This window comes from Meles meles, chromosome 9 (genome assembly GCF_922984935.1).
Source record: "Meles meles chromosome 9, mMelMel3.1 paternal haplotype, whole genome shotgun sequence".
In the NCBI taxonomy this organism is placed as follows: domain Eukaryota; kingdom Metazoa; phylum Chordata; class Mammalia; order Carnivora; family Mustelidae; genus Meles; species Meles meles.
In genome coordinates this window covers 96,289,089-96,308,717 of record NC_060074.1, presented here as the reverse complement: position 1 = coordinate 96,308,717, position 19,629 = coordinate 96,289,089, and the positions used below count along the sequence as shown (strand labels likewise).

The 19,629-nt window shown below is 37.5% G+C and overlaps 1 protein-coding gene across 5 annotated transcripts in view; it reads right to left on the bottom strand.

The window, feature by feature from the left end:
• ZRANB3 (zinc finger RANBP2-type containing 3) overlaps window positions 1–19,629 on the bottom strand; it is a 317,775-nt gene that overhangs the window by 189,341 nt on the left and 108,805 nt on the right. The gene's annotated exons all lie outside the window — the stretch shown is intronic.

The following is a 19,629-nucleotide window of genomic DNA, read 5'->3' as shown; positions in this document are numbered from 1 at the left end:
GGAACAAGTAATTAAGAAGGAACAAGGAGGGGCGCCTGGGTGGCTCAGTGGGTTGGGCCGCTGCCTTCGGCTTGGGTCATGGTCTCGGGGTCCTGGGATCGAGTCCTGCATCGGGCTCTCTGCTCGGCAGGGAGCCTGCTTCCCTCTCTCTCTCTCTCTCTGCCTGCCTCTCTATCTACTTTCTATCTACTTGTGATCTCTCTCTGTCAAATAAATAAATAAAATCTTTAAAAAAAAAAAAAAAGAAGGAACAAGGAAGCTAATGATACTAACATGCACTAAGTCAGGAAAATGGTAGAAAATAAGGTTGGAAGGCAGCTGGGAGAGCCTTATGGCATGGAGAGCCTCGTAAGCAAATGCACAGAGTTTGGATTTTCTTAGAATCCTTTGGAGGGAAGCAACATTTTGCCTTTTAAAAAAAGATTACTCTGATTCATAGGGGATAAACTGTAGAGGGCAAGAGCAGAAGCAGGAAGAACATTGAGGAGGCACCTGCAGTAGACGAGGAGGAAAACAACGATGTACAGATGAGTGGTAGAGGTGGAGGTGTAAGAAGTGATCAATTTAGGTACATTTTGAAAGAACAGCCAGTAGGATTTGTGGATTAATTGGAATGTGGATGTAAAAATAAAAGAGAGAAGTCAAGAATGAGCCTGGTGGTGGGTATTATGGAGGGCACGTATTGCATGGAGCATTGGGCGTGGTGCATAAACAATGAATTCTGGAACATTGAAAATAAATAAAATAAAATAAAATGAAAAAAAAAAGAATGAATCTTAAGATACTGGCTTATGCAATTAAACATTAAAAAATGGAAGAGATGCCATTCACTGAGATAAGAAAGACTTGGGAGAAGTAGGTTTGGTGACGACAATCAAGCATTGAACATACAACCTTTGTTGGATACAAATGGATACAAAGGTTGTATCCATTAGATTACCAAGATGAACTGTTGAGTAGACAACAGGATATGTGTGTCAGAGGAATGGTAAGGACTGGAGATATAATAAAGTTGAAAGTTATCAGAATCTAAATGGCACAAGAATGACTGAGGGTAGAAAGTATTCTGAAACATGACAACTTGACTGTGGCTTTTTCCTTTCTATGCCAACTCCAAATTCTTGAACTTTCTAATGTTAAGCAGCTACTGAGACCTGCACACTATTATACATCTTAAGGCTGTAGTGAGGTAACATCAGAGCAAACTGGTGTACAGTTACATTGTCCCCTGGGTGCAACTTACTGAAAAGCAGTATCATTGTAATAACTTGGTTCCAGGTATCTGAAGACCCCCATGGTAAAATTACCTCTAATCTCTTGGAATATGCTGTATTTTCCTATCATGAAACAGATGAGTATTCCCTACTTTAGAATAAGAGCAGTTCAAGTAGATTAGAGAGCATTACGCTTCCTTTAGGATCTCTTGTGGGCTAACTGTCCTTACACTTCAGGCACTGTATCTACTCTGAATTCCAGGATTCCTGCAGTTAAGGACAGTTCAACAACCAGACATGATTTTCAGTGAACCATCATAAAAAAAAAAAACAACAAAGGACCGTATAAGAGGCTCCAACATATGAAAGAACAGAGTAAGACTGAATAATCAGAACATGTACCTATTGAAAAAGGAAGTGCTAGAAAACACTTGCACTAAAATTGTTAGAGCATTTACATAATTTCTAATACAACACACATACACACTGAAGCTTAAAACCACGATTTTCAAGCTATTAAAATAAGCACATGAATTAAAAAAAAATCATTATTGACACCTAATTAAGTAGATGGGAAGATGAAGTGCAAGGATTATCTCAAAATACAGAGCACAGACTTAAATAAATGATAGTAGTAACAGAAAAGAAAAATTACTTGGATAGACCCCAAAAATTATGTGAAAAATATGTATTCAAAAGGAGAAAAGACACCATGTGAAAAAGAGGGAACAATTAAGTAATAAAAGAAAAGTTCTCCAGGCTGAAAAAATATCTAATTGGAAAAGGTAACTAAGTTTCAGGTTGGAAGAGAAAAGACAAATATCTACTCATATCCCTATAAAATTACTGATCTAAAGAATAAGAAAAAACCTTGTAAGTGTTCAGACAGAAAGAACAACTATCCATAAATGGAAAAACCAAGATGGCATTCTAATCATCATCAACACTAGAAGCTAAAAAACCACGAAGGAGGATCTGGACTACCTGAAAAGAAAGCAGAATTCATGAATCTTTTATCTAGCCAAGATTCCCATTATTTGTAAGCAACAGCAAAAAGATATTTGATGCCAACCAATATCTCCAAGATTTTAAAACGCAAGTAAACCAGAGGAGGAAAAATGCTTACAAAAATAATCAAACAAAAAACACACCTTAACAAAGATTCAAGACAGGAGAAGATAAAAAGGAAATCCTGTCAACAATGAAGGTTCATATCTACGAATATAATGGGTGCTGTGTATTCTACCTAAGGACTCTGGAAGCAAAAGGGACATACTCTGAAAATCTGTAAGTGAAAAATTAAAGAGAGGTAATAAAGGAGAGGGGGTACTAACACTATTTTAAAGCAGAACACCAAACATAATTTTTAAAGACAGGAGACTAACTGAAATTACCTAAGAAGTAAGAGTATAGGGAGAAGAGAAGAGAGCTATGGCTGACCCCTGCAGGACTCCAACAAATAGGGGTACAAAGAGAAGTACCCAGCAAAAAGGACTGAGAAGGAGTGCCCACTAATATAAAAAGATATAAGAGGAATGTGATGTCCTAGAAGCCAAATAAAGACATTCTTTTGAGAAGGGGAGAATGAACAGCATAGTACAGGCTTCTTAAAAAAATCTAGTAAAATGAGGTCTGAGAGTTGACCCTTTGATTTGGGAAGAGATCATTCATAACTCTAAAAGAGCAATGCTGATAAAATGGTAGGAGACAAAAGCCTCCTGTGAGTGGGTTCAAGAGAGAATGGGAAGATAGAAAAGGGAAACAGTAAATAGAGATTTATGGCGCAAGGAATGATCCTGTAAAAGGAAGCAGAGAAACATGGTAGTAGTTGGCAGGAAAATTAGGGCCAAGAGAGGACTTTTTAAAAAACACAGAACAGTATAAATAGCCCAGATTAAGTATCTTATTGGTCCTATGAGTGAAATATCTAGCAGGCACATAGAAGTGTGGATCAGGGGAGGAGTCAAGATGGCGGAGAAGTAGCAGGCTGAGACTACACCAGGTAGCAGGAGATCAGCTAGATAGCTTATCCAAACATTGCAAACACCTACAAATCCAACGAGAGATCAAAGAGAAGAAGAACAGCAATTCTAGAAACAGAAAATCAACCACTTTCTGAAAGGTAGGACTGGCAGAGAAGTGAATCCAAAGCAACGGAAAGATAGACTGCAGGGGGAGGGGCCGGCTCCCGCCAAGCAGCGGAGCAACAGAGCACAAAATCAGACCTTTTAAAAGTCTGTTCCACTGAAGGACATCCCTCCAGAGGCTGAACCGGGGTGAAGCCCACACGGGGTTAGCGTGGCCCCAGGTCCCACAGGGTCACAGAAGGATCGGGGGTGTCTGAGTGTTGCAGAGCTTGCAGATATCAGAACGGGGAAGCCGGCTACAGAGACAGAGCCGAGGAGTGATCTCTCAGCTCGGGGTTACCTTCACGGGTCGCAGGCTGGGTGAGCTCGGAGTGCGGCCAGAGGCCAGGGATACGGGAGTGATTGGGCGCTGTTCTCTGGGGGAGCACTGAGGAGTGGGGCCCCGGGCTCTCGGCTCCTCTGGGCCGGAGACTGGGAGGCCGCCACCATTTTCATTCCCGTCCTCCGGAACTCACTGAAAGCGTTTAGGGAACAAAAGTTCCGGAAAGCAAACCCGAGCGGATTACTTAGCCCAGCCCCTGGTAAAGGCCAAGCATTTCCGCCTTGGGCAAAGACACTTGAGAATCACTACAACAGGCCCCTCCGCCAGAAGATCAACAAGAAATCCAGCCAGGACCAAGTTCACCTACCAAGGAGAGCAGGATCAATAACAAGGAGAGCAGCGGAATTCCAGAGGAAGAGAAAGCAAAGCACGGAACTCATGGCTTTCTCTCCATGATTCATTAGTCTTGCAGTTAATTTAATTTTTTTTTTCAATTTTTTTTCTGATTCTGCTAAATTTTTTAAGACTTTTGCCCTTTCCTTTTTTAACGTTTTTATCTAGTTTATCTAATACATATATATATTTTTTCTTTTTTAAATTTTTTCTTTTACTTTTCTGAACCTCTTTTTATCCCCTTTCTCCCCCCACAATTTGGCGTCTCTTCTGATTTGGTTGAAGGGCATTTTCCTGGGGTCTTTGCCACCCTTTTAGTATTTTACTTGCTCCTTCATATACTCTTATCTGGAAAAAATCACCACAAAAAAAGGAACAAGAGGCAGTACTGAAGACTAGGGACCTAATCAATACAGACATTGATAATATGTCAGATCTAGAGTTCAGAATGACGATTCTCAAGGTTCTAGCCAGGCTCGGAAAAGGCATGGAAGATATTAGAGAAACCCTCTCTGGAGATATAAAAGCCCTTTGTGGAGAAATAAAAGAACTAAAATCTAACCAAGTTGAAACCAAAAAAACTATTAATGAGGTGCAATCAAAAATGGAGGCTCTCACCTCCATCTCACCTCATCTCATCAATGAGGCAGAAGAAAGAATTAGTGATATAGAAGACCAAATGACAGAGAATAAAGAAGGTGAGCAAAAGAGGGGCAAACAGCTACTGGACCATGAGGGGAGAATTCGAGAGATAAGTGACACCATTAGATGAAACATTAGTATAATTGGGATTCCAGAAGATGAAGAAAGAGAGAGGGGAGCAGAAGGTCTATTGGAGAGAATTATTGGAGAGAATTTCCCTAATATGGCAAAGGGAACAAGCATCAAAATCCAGGAAGTGCAGAGAACCCCCCTCAAAATCAACAAGAATAGGTCTACACCCCATCACCTAACAGTAAAATTTACAAGTCTTAGGGACAAAGAGAAAATCCTGAAAGCAGCCCGGGAAAAGAAGTCTGTAACATACAATGTTAAGAATATTAGATTGGCAGCAGACTTATCCACTGAGACCTGGCAGGCCAGAAAGAACTGGCATGATATATTCAGACAACCAAATGAGAAAAACATGCAGACAAGAATACTCTATCCAGCTAGGCTATCATTGAAAATAGAAGGAGAGATAAAAAGCTTCCAGGACAAACAAAAACTGAAAGAATTTGCAAACACCAAACCAGCTCTACAGGAAATATTGAAAAGAGAGAGCCTAAAAGTAGTAGATCAGAAAAGAACAGAGACAATATACAGTAACAGTCACCTTACAGGCAATATAATGGCACTAAATTCATATCTCTCAATAGTTACCATGAATGTTAATGGGCAAAATGCCCCAATCAAAAGACACAGGGTATCAGAATGGATAAAAAAACAAAACTCATTTATATGTTGCCTACAAGAAACTCATTTTAGACCCGAGGACACCTCCAGATTTAAAGTGAGGGGGTAGAAAACAATTTACCATGCTAATGGGCATCAGAAGAAAGCTGTGGTGGCAACTCTTGTATCAGATCAATTAGACTTTAAGCCAAAGACTATAATAAGAGATGAGGAAGGACACTATATCATACTCCAAGGGTCTGTCCAACAAGAAGATCTAACAATTTTAAATATCTATGCCCCTAATGTGGGAGAAGCCAACTATATAAACCAAATAACAAATAATAAACCTAAATAACAAAATCAAAGAAACACATCAATAATAATACAATAATAGTAGGGGACTTGAACACTCCCCTCACTGAAATGAACAGATCATCCAAGCAAAAGATCAACAAGGAAATAAAGGCATTAAATGACACACCGGACCAGATGGACATCACAGATATATTCAGAACATTTCATCCCAAAGCAACAGAATACACATTCTTCTCTAGTGCACATGGAACCTTCTCCAGAATAGATCACATCCTGGGTCACAAATCAGGTCTCAACCGGTATCAAAAGATTAGGATCATTCCCTGCATATTTTCAGATCACAATGCTCTGAAGCTAGAACTCAATCACAAGAGGAAATTTAGAAAGAACCCAAATACATGGGGACTAAACAGCATCCTTCTAAAAAATGAATGGGTCAACCAGGAAATTAAAGAAGAATTGAAAAAATTCATGGAAAGAAATGATAATGAAAACACAACAGTTCAAAATCTGTGGGACACAACAAAGGCAGTCCTGAGAGGAAAATATATAGCGGTACAAGCCTTTCTCAAGAAACAAGAAAGGTCTCAAGTACACAACTTAACCCTACACCTAAAGGAGCTGGAGAAAGAATAAGAAAGAAACCCTAAACCCAGCAGGAGAAGAGAAATCATAAAGATCAGAGCAGAAATCAATGAAATAGAAACCAAAAAAACAAGAGAAAAAATCAATGAAACTAGGAGCTCGTTCTTTGAAAGAATTAATAAGATTGATAAACCCCTGGCCAGACTTATCAAAAAGAAAAGAGAAAGGACCCAAATAAATAAAATCATGAATGAAAGAGGAGAGCTCACAATTAACACCAAAGAAATACAGACAATTATAAGAACATACTATGAGCAACTCTACGCCAACAAATTGGACAATCTGGAAGAAATGGATGCATTCCTAGAGACATATAAACTACCACAACTGAACCAGGAAGAAATAGAAAACCTGAACAGACCCATAACCAGTAAGGAGATTGAAACAGTCATCAAAAATCTCCAAACAAACAAAAGCCCAGGGCCAGACGGCTTCCCAGGGGAATTCTACCAAACATTTAATGAAGAACTAATTCCTATTCTCCTGAAACTGTTCCAAAAAATAGAAATGGAAGGAAAACTTCCAAACTCATTTGATGAGGCCAGCATCACCTTGATCCCAAAACCAGACAAGGATCCCATCAAAAAAGAGAAGTACAGATCAATATCCTTGATGAACACAGATGCAAAAATTCTCGCCAAAATATTAGCCAATAGGATTCAACAGTACATTAAAAGGATTATTCACCACGACCAAGTGGGGTTTATTCCAGGGCTGCAGGGTTGGTTCAACATCCGCAAATCAATCAATGTGATAAAACACATTAATACAAGAAAGAACAAGAACCATATGATACTCTCAATAGATGCTGAAAAAGCATTTGACAAAGTACAGCATCCCTTCCTGATCAAAACTCTTCAAAGTGTAGAGATAGAGGGCACATACCTCAATATTATCAAAGCCATCTATGAAAAACCCACCACAAATATCATTCTCAATGGAGAAAAACTGAAAGCTTTTCCGTTAAGGTCAGGAACACGGCAGGGATGTCCATTATCACCACTGCTATTCAACATAGTACTAGAAGTCCTAGCCTCAGCAATCAGACAACAAAAAGAAATTAAAGGCATCCAAATTGGTAAAGAAGAAGTCAAACTATCACTCTTCACAGATGATATGATACTATATGTGGAAAACCCAAAAGACTCCACTCCAAAACTGCTAGAACTTGTACAGGAATTCAGTAAAGTGTCAGGATATAAAATCAATGCACAGAAATCAGTTGCATTTCTGTACACCAACAACAAGACAGAAGAAAGAGAAATTAAGGAGTCAATCCCGTTTACAACTGCACCCAAAACTATAAGATACCTAGGAATAAACCTAACCAAAGAGGCTAACAATCTATATGCAGAAAACTATAAAGTACTCATGAAAGAAATTGAGGAAGACACAAAGAAATGGAAAAAATGCTCCTGGATTGGAAGAATAAATATTGCGAAAATGTCTATGCTACCTAAAGCAATCTACACATTTAATGCAATCCCTATCAAAATACCATCAATTTTTTTCAAAGAAATGGAACAAATAATCCTCAAATTTATATGGAACCAGAAAAGACCTCGAATAGCCAAAGGAATATTGAAAAAGAAAGCCAAAGTTGGTGGCATCACAATTCGGGACTTCAAGCTCTAATACAAAGCTGTCATCATCAAGACAACATGGTACTGGCACAAAAACAGACACATAGATCAGTGGAACAGAATAGAGAGCCCAGAAATCGACCCTCAACTCTATGGTCAACTCATCTTCGACAAAGCAGGAAAGAATGTCCAATGGAAAAAAGACAGCCTCTTCAATAAATGGTGCTGGGAAAATTGGACAGCCACATGCAGAAAAATGAAATTGGACCACTTCCTTACACCACACACGAAAATAGACTCCAAATGGATGAAGGACCTCAATGTGAGAAAGGAATCCATCAAAATCCTTGAGGAGAATGCAGGCAGCAACCTCTTCGACCTCAGCCGTAGCAACATCTTCCTAGGAACAACAGCAAAGGCAAGGGAAGCAAGGGCAAAAATGAACTATTGGGATTTCATCAAGATCAAAAGCTTTTGCACAGCAAAAGAAACAGTTAACAAAACCAAAAGACAACTGACAGAATGGGAGAAGATATTTGCAAACGACATATCAGATAAAGGGCTAGTATCCAAAATCTATAAGGAACTTAGCAAACTCAACACCCGAAGAACAAACAATCCAATCAAGAAATGGGCAGAGGACATGAACAGACATTTCTGCAAAGAAGACATCCAGATGGACAAAAGACACATAAAAAAGTGCTCCACATCACTCGGCATCAGGGAAATACAAATCAAAACCACAATGAGATACCACCTCACAGCAGTGAGAATGGCTAAAATTAACAAGTCAGGAAATGACAGATGCTGGCAAGGATGCGGAGAAAGGGGAACCCTCCTACACTGTTGGTGGGAACGCAAGCTGGTGCAACCACTCTGGAAAACAGCATGGAGATTCCTCAAAATCTTGAAAACAGAACTACCCTATGACCCAGCAATTGCACTACTGGGTATTTACCCTAAAGAAACAAACATAGTGATCCAAAGGGGCACGAGCACCCAAATGTTTATAGCAGCGATGTCTACAATAGCCAAACTATGGAAAGAAACTAGATGTCCATCAACAGATGAATGGATAAAGAAGATGTGGTATATACACACAATGGAATACTATGCAGCCATCAAAAGAAAGGAAATCTTGCCATTTGCGACGACGTGGATGGAACTAGAGGGTATCATGCTTAGTGAAATAAGTCAATCGGAGAAAGACAACTATCCTATGATCTCCCTGATATGAGGACGTGGAGATGCAACATGGGGGGGCAGGGGGATAGGAGAAGAATTAATGAAACAAGATGGGATTGGGAGGGAGACAAACCATAAGTGACTCTTAATCTCACAAAACAAACTGAGGGTTGCTGGGGGGAGGTGGGGTTGGGAGAGGGGGTGTGGGGTTATGGACATTGGGGAGGGTATGTGCTATGGTGAGTGCTGTGAAGTGTGTAAACCTGGCGATTCACAGACCTGTACCCTGGGGATAAAAATACATTATATGTTCATAAAAAAATAAAAAATAAAAATAAAAAAAAGAAGTGTGGATCAGGAACTAAGGAATCAAGTGAAGACAATAACTAAAAATGAGAAAGGAGCTATGCATGAAGATGATCATAGAGAAAACAGAAATGAGCGAGGTTCTCACGTGTAAATTGTAAAAAGGTAGGAATTTTTCGTGGCTAGTACCTTGGGAAACAATCTCATTTAGAAAAAAAGGGAAGGAAGGAAAGTTGAAAGACAACAGGGATTAGGGTTTAAAAAGCCATGGGGAAATACATTAACAGAGAAAATGCGTTAAGTGTCCAAATGCCACAAGGATGTTGCACAGGATGAGGGCTAAAAGGCCATCATAAAAGTTACCAGGAACTTACTTGTAAGCATTATTGCAAAAGTGGTTAAGAAGATGGTGGGCAGCAAAAAACGGAGTCAGCAGATATAGAGTAATTAAAATGAAATTTTGGTAGCAAAAAAAAAAAAAAAAGGGTAAAAATAGAGCAATAGCATAGAATATGTTGGAAACCTTAACAGTGGGCAAGGGGTCAAAACTTCGAAAGAAAACAAGGAAGCTGACTGATGAAGGCCTAATATGCTACTGTAATTTAAAAAGGGAAAATATGGCCAAAACAATTTCTCATTTCAGAGAAATTCTACACCACATTTGATTGAAACTAAATTTTACTTTGTAATCAAAAGACTATAGCCATAACCGTAATTATCCACAGAAATAAAAATAGCTTTTCCTCTCACTGGGAAATGGCAAGCACAATGTGAGTTACAGGTACTTTAACCTATAGCTAAAAAGAAAACTTCCTTCTTTAAAGGAGTATCTATTGTATTTGCCAAGCCTGGTGTGATGTGCCAACAGCCATATAATTCTATCTGAATTTTACAAGCAGTTCAGTTTTCCAGTGTTACAAAAAATCAATAATATTCTTTGTTCCAAATCCATGTTAACTGCTTGAATTATAATTTATCCAGCTTGGCTACAGACATCAAAAAGCAACTTTTCATTTCACTGAGTTGTTTCCAAAAGCTTGAGGCTCCTTACATTAATCATCCACTTACAGTATCAAGACATATATATTCCAGTGTTTGCAGCAGCCATATCTTTGGATGCACATGCTCAGTGTTTGCTATTTTTAGCTCAAATTCTCATACAGCTAGAAGAGAGAAAGCTAAACAGCATTATAGTTTTCTGAGAATCATTTTACCCACCAGCTAAATTTCTAATCTAAGACTCACAGAACTGAACAATTTGTGTTTAACTCAAAGCTTTCTCCAATTTCTTTATATTAAAAAAGCCCACCTTTTAAATAACTAACACCCATATTTCTTGAACATATCATGTCTGTAAAAAGAAAGCAGCAAAAGACTGTTTTGGTAACACTGCAGCAAGAGAACGCCAGGGAATATTGGCAACACTGACAATTCAGTGAGGTGAACACATGTAAAATGAACATATGTAAGATGTTTGGAATCCTAGGTGCAGAGACTAGGACTTGGTACCTGAACACAAGATCTGCTTAGTCAATTACCATGCATGCTTTGGCCTCAGAAGTGGGCTATTTCCTCTGGGAAAATATTAACCTTCTAGATATTTATACACGGTTTGTCCTTGAGGAACAATCAACCATTTATATACTAAACTACATTATACACCATACTACGCTTTAGTATATATACCTGACCAGTGCTAACTTAATGCAACTTTAACAAACCCCACACACTCTCCCCAGAGACAAAACTATAGGGACCATGGTTTCAGTAGATCAAATCACAGTACTTTCTGCAGCCAGGGCAACGTCTCAAAATACTTCCACTCATAACTGTGTGTGTGTGTGTGTGTGTGTGTGTGTGTGTGTGTGTGTGTGTGTGTGTATGTATATATATGCTTGTCATTTGTGAAAGCAATGGAAGCAAGAATTTAAAAATATATATAGTCTTATTTATTTTTAAATTCTTGCTTCCATTGCTTTCACAAATGACAAGCATATATATACATACATATATATACATACATGCATACACACACACACACACACACACACACACACACATATATAGTCAGGAAACCTTCAAGTTCAACTCTTCTCTAGCTTGGCCTCTTCATAGACCCCTGGAATAGAACTACTGTCTGGAAAAGCTCTCCTGGGCTTCCCAGATACTCCTGATTCTCCTCCTAACTCTAATCTCTATCTCTTTCCTCTATGCTTCCACCTCCACCCACCTTGTTTGGTGTTCAACCTTTATAATCATCTTCTCTTTGTGTTCTACCTCTATTCCTAAGGTTCTCATCCTTTCTCCTAGTTTAAAGTGATACCCATATGAGTCCTAAATTTGTACCTAAGGTTTTTAGCATATGCTCCAGATTCACTTTTAAAACCACTATTTGGACATCTTTTTTCCCTTGATACCCTGAAGTTATGATCACATGTTATGCATGTTGATATCTGAAACTAAAGCTAAGTAAGCCCTAGACATAAACAAAATAAAATAAAGATTTCTAAAGTAATTATTCAAACAATTGATCTGAGTCTGTGATTCTTGTCCTTGGGCCAGAAATTTCTGTTTAAAATTAAAATTACAAAACAACAGTATTTATTTTGGTTGCATGTCAAAGCAGTCTGCTGGATTTCTGTAAAACCTTAAAGCAGTGCTTTTATTTGCAAGTATATGATTAAATATATCCTAGACCTCTATATCTAGCTTCCTCATCTCATCTATTTTATGAAATGACTAAGGCAAGTAGGCTGAGCTGTGATCAAATGAGGTAAGAGAGTGCTTTGTAAATGGAAAGATACCATAAAAACTTTATTGTTTTGCTGCTGATAAGTTCTATTCAACAAATAACGATGCTCAGTGTCAGTAACTAAATACTGGCAATAGATATAGGGGAGTTACAGAGGACAGGAGCTTCAAATTTAGGCATTAAAAACAAAAGGAAATGAGCTTGACTTTAAAAACTGGTTTTATAAACAATGTTTCCTTTAGGATGCAATCCAAGAATAGAAACTCAATTTGAAATGGCTTAATCATGAAAAATAATTAATATATCACATAATTCATTACAAGAAATTTTGGAGTGGGATGGTTCCAGGGTGGTTAATTCTACAGCCCATTCATATCATCTTTCTATTCTGTCATCCTAAGTAAGCTCCAGAGAATTCATCCTTACCCACCCTTACCAGAAGCACAGGGAAAAGAGTCCTTAAAGAATTCTAGAGTCTGGGGGCGCCTGGGTGGCTCAGTGGGTTTAAAGCCTCTGCCTTCAGCTCAGGTCATGATCCCAGGGTCCTGGGATCGAGCCCCACATCGGGCTCTCTGCTCAGCAGGGAGCCTGCTTCCTCCTCTCTCTCTGCCTGCCTCTCTGCCTACTTGTGATCTCTGTCTGTCAAATAAATAAAATCTTTTAAAAAAAAATGAATTCTAGAGTCTGTTAATAGGAAAGGAAGAGAAGAAAGACTTTAGGTAAAGCAACTCACATGTGCTACACCTGTTACGACTTTGAAAATCACCTGGGTGGCTCAGCCAGTTAAGTGTCTGCCTTCAGTTCAGGTCATGATCCTGGCATCTAGGATCCAATCCTACATTGGGCTCCCCGCTCAGCAGGGAGTCTGCTTGTCCCTCTCCCTTTACTCCTCCCCCTTCTTGCGCATGCACACTTTCTCTCTCTCTCAAATAAATAAATAAAATCTCAAAAAAATAAAAAAGAAAACCAACCAAGTTAGAATGATATTCAGTGCTTTGTTTTCTTTTAGTTCTTTTTATCCATTATGAAACACGAGTTGTACAGAAAGGGCATAAAAGGTACCTAAAAGATGTGAGGTAATGTGAACAAATCCTATGTGTATACCAAAAACCAAGTAAGTTTTTTTAAAAAATTGCTGTTTCTGTTCATGAGCATTAAAAAAAATTAAACTAATCCCTAATGCTTGATAATACCTTGAAAATATTGTGCTTCATTAGTCTGACTTCATTAGCACAAAATTGCCTCATAACTTTTACTAATAAGAGCAAAATAGGAAAAAAATCTCTGTATTCGCCTAATGGCTTTTTAAAAAAGGTGTGTATCAGCTGTTTTGAGAGAATTATTATTGTTTTCAGGATGTATAATAATTCCCACTGGGCCATTATATCACATATTAGCTTTTACACAATTATTTATTCTTGTTTATAAAGCTTCAGGTCAAAAGAGTTGATTATTCCTACAGCAATTAGTTGAAGATTTTTAAGGCTTAATTAGACAATAACAAACAGTAACATTCATTAGAATATATTAGAGTTACGAAGAAAATACAGTTTATATAAAAAGAAACTAAGAAGTAAGTTAGGTCTGCTTAATCTATCCTAAAGTGATCTTAAAGGTAGAAAAAATGATTCATAGTACCAAAACTGCTTTGTTAATCAAGACATGTACATCAGTGATACTTAAATGTAGACAGGTAGATAGAGAAATAAGTTAAATAATTTATTACAAATTGAGAGCCTCTCTCAGAATATAATAGAATATAATTTATGAATTCATTTTTTGCCTGGCTTTAGATTTATTGAATTATATGTAAATAATGCCTGAAAATATTTTAAAAATGAGAATACATTTACAAACCTAAGAATAAAGCACAAAATAAAAACAACTCAACTTACTATCATGTTGTTTCAAGTTAGAGACTTGAGCCACTTGCACATAATAAAAAGCCAAATAGTAATGGTTAAAACAGATATGGTTGTTTTCTACCTCACCCACCACCACACCCCCTTCTTCAACCAGAAGTTTGGAGTTAGGTAAGTCCACGCTGGAGCAGCAGCCAAGTACCAGAGGACTTTACAGTCTTCTTGACCTTTCCTTCCAGGTAGGTCAAAAGATAGCTGGCACAGTTCCAGGTTTGGCATCAATATTTGATGAGGGAGAAAAGAGGATAAAAGGGTACTTGTCAAACAAGCTGACTCTATTTTAACAAGCTTTCCCAGAATCACCATCCAGTGATTTCTACTGGTGTCTCACTGGCACACAGTTTCACATAAGCACTCCTAATCAAAATGGAGTTTGGAAAAAAGTGTTTCAGCAGGTCACCTAGATCCCCATGCCCAGGGTTATATTTGTGAAGGAAAGGTAACAAGGGATTTGGGAAAGCAACTGCAGGCTCTGCCACAAATTCCAAGGTCAATTTTAAGTAAGAGTGATATAGAAACACCATAGCCTTATCACATACAGATCAAGTCAGCTCTGGGGTTTTACTGAAATCTGTATCAAATAGGTATATGGCCATGGCTATACTCAAGAAGAAAAGAAGTACTTCATTTCATATTGACTATCATAGTTACTGATAATGAAAGTTAAAAGTCTGGAAGCTAGAAAAGTCAGTTCTCTTATTACTATGATGCTCTGCATGCATGCAATCCTATGTTTCAGGTAATACCTCAATTATTTCACTTTTCTCTATTCCAACTATTGTAAAAGCCTCTACCCATTCAGTGTTCCATAGTAACAAGTATTTAGCCTGAGTATGTGCAAGAGGAAAGATGCCTCACTCAATCCGAAATGTAAAACAGCACCATATACACATAACTAAATAAAGGAGTTATTCAGATAATCCAGAAACTCTTAGAGTACTATTTTTTGGATTATAATCCACATGAAAACTCAGCACTAAACAATTAAAAACAAGAATTCTGACTGCTTTAAAACAAGAGTTTGCAAATTACTGTCCATGGGCCAAATCTGGCCTACCAATTAATTTTGTAAATAAAGTTTTAGAGGAATACAGTTCAGCTTGTTCATTTACATATTATTAATGGCTACTTCTGTGTAACTAAGACAGAACTGAATAGTAGTAACAGGGATTGTATGGCATGGAAAGCTGAAAATATTTACTATCTGGCCCTTAATAGAAAAAATCTGCCAACCTCTGTCTTAGAATATATTCATGAACTACCTTTAATGACCTAAAGGAAGCTTCTGGTACAGTGCCAAAGTATTGTGAATTTGGCTTGATAAATAAAACCTTTCTATTAACACTGTATGAAGAAACAAAATCTGGATTTATCAGAAGAATTAGCAAAGCCCATACAAATAGATGTAATTTTATGGGACTAAGTTCAAAGAACTGTGCTTAATTACAGAATTGTTATAAATTCAGAATTGAAGAAATACAAAATAATAGTTGAGAAAGAAATCAGGATGACATAGATAGAAAGAGTTACAATGTCACAAAGACAGCCAATTAGAGAAGAAGCAGTCTCAAACTGTTAAAATTTTGTGCTTCACTTCCTTTAGCCAAATCCTGAAATCTTTCTCTTTCAAAAGCATGTTATCAGCATTCTTTACAAATAGCACTCAAAGTACAACTGTTATAAGAACAACAGAAAATATTAAGCAATATAACATTTCTCACAACATTCTGACATCATTATCTTGTGACTTAATGTGCCTGGGAAGAAATCTGCTGCCTAATCTTATATGCTTTTCTTTCAAGAATATACACTGAACGTCTATAAAAAGCCAATCTAGGAATTGAGGTGACTACAGTTTATATGTCCTAATCACCATTACTTCCTGGGTGTAACTCAGTAAGTGCTACTCTAAACTTTGAATCTGTAGCCGTAGTTCCCACAGCCTTGGACATGTTTTAAAAATCTGTGAATTTTAGTTGATGGCATATATAATACATCACCCTTAAGAACCTAATGCTATCTGAGGTTGTAGTTTAAAAACACTGTATTTCTTTCTTCCAGCTTTACTGAGGTATGACTGACAAGCAAAAATCAAATATATTTAAGGTATACAATGAGATGTTTTAATATATATATATATATATACCACAATCAAGTTAATTAACATACCCAGCTCTTCACACAGTTACCATTTTTGTGCATATGTGGTGAGAACACTTGAAATCTACTCTCTTAACGTTTCAAGTATACAAGATATGATTATTTAACTATAGTCACCATGCCATGTTTTAGGTCTTCAGAATTCATTCGTCTTTACCACTGAAAGTTTGTACCCTTTGACCAACATCTCTTTCCCTACACCCTAGTAACCACCATTCTACTCTACTACATTGAATTTGACCTTTTTTTAGATTTCACATATAAGTGAGACTGAGCATTATTTCTCTTTTTATGTCTGGCTTATTTCACTCAGCATAATGTCCTCATTTTATCAGTGTTGTCAAAAATAACAGGACTACTTTTTTAAGGTTGAATAATATATTCTTGCGTGTATGTGTCTGTGTGTATATAAACCACCACAATTTTTTCTATCCAGTCCACTAACAACAGCTATCTTATGTTGGCTACTGTAAATAATGCTGCAATGAATATGGGAGTGCAAATATCTCTTCCAGATACTGATTCCATTTCTTTGGGATATATATCCAGAACTGTGATTGCTGGCTGGGTCATGTGGTAGTTTTATGTTTAATATTTTGAGGAACCTCCATACTATTTTCCATAATAGCTGCACCAATTTACAGTGTTATCAACAGTGCACAAAGGTTTCCATTTCTCCACATCCTGACAAACACTTCTTAAATCTTTTAACTTTTTATAAACAACAAGTGTTGGAGAGGATGTAGAGAAAAGGGAACCCTCTTACACTGTTGGTGGGAATGCAAGTTGGTGCAGCCACTTTGGAAAACAGTGTGGAGATTCCTAAGAAATTAAAAATAGAACTACCTTATGCCCTACAATTGCTCTACTGGGTATTTACCCCAAAGATACAAATGTAGTGAAAAGAAGGCACATATGTACCCCAATGTTCATAGTAACAATGGCCACAGTCACCAAACTGTGGAAAGAACCAAGATGCCCTTCAACAGACGAATGGATAAAGAATATACGGTCCATATATATACAATGGAATATTACGCCTCCATCAGAAAGGATGAATACCCAACTTTTGTATCAACATGTATGAGATTGGAGGAAATGAGCAGAGAAAGTCAATTATCATATGGTTTCATGTACTTGTGGAATATAAGGAATAACATGAAGGACATTAGGAGAAAGAAAGGAAAAGTGAATTGGGGGAAATCGGAGGGGGAGACAAATCATGAGAGACTGTGAAGTCTGAAAAACAAACTGAGGGTTTTGGAAGAGGGGGTGAATGGATGAGTGTGGTGGTGGGTATTAAGGAGGGTACCTATTGCATGGAGCACTGGGTGTGGTGCATAAACAATGAATCTTGGCACACTAAAAAAAAATTAAATTAAAAAAATAATAATAACAATAGCTCTCTTAGCAGGTATGAGGTGATATCTCATTGTGATTTTGATTCATTTGTATTCCCCTGAAGATGAGTGATATAGAGAACATTTTCATGTACCTACTGGCTATTTGCCTATCTTTTTTTATTTTTTTTTTTTTAAAGATTTTATTTATCTATTTGACAGAGAGAGAGATCACAAGTAGGCAGAAAGGCAGGCAGAGAGAGAGAGGAGGAAGCAGGCTCCCCACTGAGCAGAGAGCCCGATGCGAGGCTCGATCCCAGGACCCTGAGATCATGACCTGAGCCGAAGGCAGCGGCTTAATCCACTGAGCCACCCAGGTGCCCCTGCCTATCTTTTTTTTAAAAAAATGTCTATTCAAGTCCTCAACCCATTTTTTGATCAGGTTGTTTTTTGCTATTAAGTTGTAGGAGCTTCTTAAATATTTTAGATATAAACCCTTTAATAGATATACAGTTTGCAAATATTTTCTCCCATTCCATAGGCTGCCTATTCATTTTGTTTCCTCTGCTGTGCAGAAACTTTTTAGTTTGATGTAGTCCCTCTCCATCTGCCTCTCCACCCGGCTCATGTGCTCTCTCACTCTCTCAAATAAAATAAATAAAATCTTAAAAAGAAAAAAAAAGAAGAGGATTCGATTTCATTCTTTAGCATGTAGATAACTACTATCCCCAATACCATTTACTGAAGAGATTATCTTTTCCCTATTGTGTATTCTTGGAGATTTTGTTGAAGATTAGTTGACTATATATACAGGACTTTATTTTTAGGCTCCCTATTCTGTTATATCGGTTTACTATGTCTGTTTTTATGTCTGTTTTGATAACAATAGCTTTGTTATATAATTAAAAATAAAGATGAGTGATGATGCCAGTTTTGTTCTTTCTGAAGATTGCTTTGGCTACTCAAGGTCTTCTATGGTTCCATTTGAATTTTAGGATAGTTTTGCCTATTTCTGTGAAAAATGCCATTGGATTTTTGACAGACTGCATTGAATCTGCAGATTGCTTGGGTGGTATGGACATTTTAACAATATTAATTTTTCTAATCCATGAAGACAAGATATATTTTCATTTATTTGTATCTTCTTCAGTTTCTTTCATCAATGTCTTATAGTTTTGTGTATTGATCTTTCACATCCTTAAATTTATTCTTAAGTATGTTACTCTTTTCGACACTATTATAAATGGGATTGTTTACTTAGTTTCTCTGATAGTTCATTGTAAAGAAATGCAACTGATTTTTGTATATTGATTTTGTATCATACAACCTAAGTGACTTTTTTAGTTTTAATAGTTTTGCTGTGGAATCTTTAGGGTTTTTTTTTTTTTTTAAGATTTTATTTATTTGGAGTGCCTGGGTGGCTCAGTGGGTTAAGCCTCTGCCTTCAGCTCAGGTCATGATCTCAGGGTCCTGGGATCAAGCCCCACATCGGGCTCTCTGCTCAGCACGGAGCCTGCTTACTCCTCTCTCTCTGCCTGCCTGCCTGACTGCCTACTTGTGATCTCTCTCTGTCAAATAAATAAATAAAATCTTAAAAAAAGAAGATTTTATTTATCTATTTGAAGGAAAGCATGAGAGAGAGAGAGAGAGAGCATGAACAGGGGGAGGGGTAGAGGGAAAGGGAGAAGCAAACTCCCTGCTGAGCAGAGAGCCCGATGTGGGACTCAATTCCAGGACCCTGGGATCATGACTTGAGCCAAAGGCAAACGCTTAACTGACTGAGCTACCCAAGCACCCTAGGGTTTTTATATGTAAAACAGAGACAATTTTACTTTTTCATTTTGAATTTCAATGCCTTTTATTTATCCCCCGCAATTGCTCTGGCTGGGAATTCCAGTACTATATTGAATAGAAGTGGCAAGAGTAAAAACACTACATTTCTGACCTATATGCATGTAAATGCTGTAAATTCAGAGATCTCTAAAGAGCTGGAGAAGAATGTGGTTCCAACAGTTACTTCCAGGAAGG